The sequence below is a fragment of the Rhea americana genome, unplaced genomic scaffold (genome assembly GCF_003343005.1).
Source record: "Rhea americana isolate MKP2758 unplaced genomic scaffold, rheAme1 scaffold_641, whole genome shotgun sequence".
Lineage (NCBI taxonomy): Eukaryota > Metazoa > Chordata > Aves > Rheiformes > Rheidae > Rhea > Rhea americana.
This window is the reverse complement of record NW_028186803.1, coordinates 31,969-32,940: the sequence shown is the minus strand read 5'-3', so window position 1 is coordinate 32,940 and position 972 is coordinate 31,969.

Here is a 972-nt window from a genome sequence, read left to right as displayed (position 1 = left end):
ACGGGGCATTGCAAAGCCCGGCTCTTCCTGGTGCACCGCGAAGGACGGGGCATTGCAAAGCCTGCCTCCTTCTGCTGCACCGCGAATGGGGCACTGCAAAGCCCAGCTCTTCCTGGTACACTGCAAAGGTCAGTGTTGCAAAGCCCGGCTCGTCCCAATGCACCACAAAGGTCAGTGCTTGTAAACCCTGACTCCTGACAGCACACCCAGAAGATCAGTGGTAGCAGATCTCAGCTCCTCTGGTGCACCGGTGAAGATTGGTGGTTGCAAAGCCTGGCTTGTCCTGGTGCACCCTGAAGGTCAGTGGTTGCAAATCCCAGCTCCTCCTAGTACACTGTGAAGGCAGGTGGTTGTCCCTAGTTTGTCTACCAAAGCTGGTGGTTGCAAAGCCTGGCTCCTCCAGGGGCAGAGGGCAATGGGGCCGCTCTAGTGGTCTGGGGAGTACGAGGTGGAAACTCCAAGGGCACCTGGCACGCCAGGGTGTTTCTGGCAAAGGCTGCACCACCCCATCCCTGCCAGCAGTCAGTGGACGAGGCGAGCCAGGCCCGCTGCATCGCAGCTTGGGCCAGGCTCACTGCCTCGGTGGAGGCTGCGGGGCGGAGGTGTGGGGCTCCGCTGCTCTGCGTGCCCTATGGTGGGTCTCCACGGGCCGAACCTCCGCAGGGCCTGGCCGCCGCGGCGAGGGCAGAGCTCCCTCGCCGAGGGCTGAGCCCGGGCAGGACCGAGGCACCTTGGTGAAGCCGAACCTCCCCGCCAAGGCCAAACCCCCAAAGCGCCAAACTGCCCCGGCAAGGGCCGAAGCCCCTCGCTGAGGCTGAGCCTCTCCATGGCCGAATCTGCTTGCCGAGGGACGAACCGCAGGGCTGGGCTGCTTTGTGGAGGGCCGGACCTCCGTCGAAACCGTGTGCCAGCAGCCCGGGGCTCCCCGCCGGGGCCGGTCCTCCACTGGGGCCGAGCGGGCCGGGAGCCCGG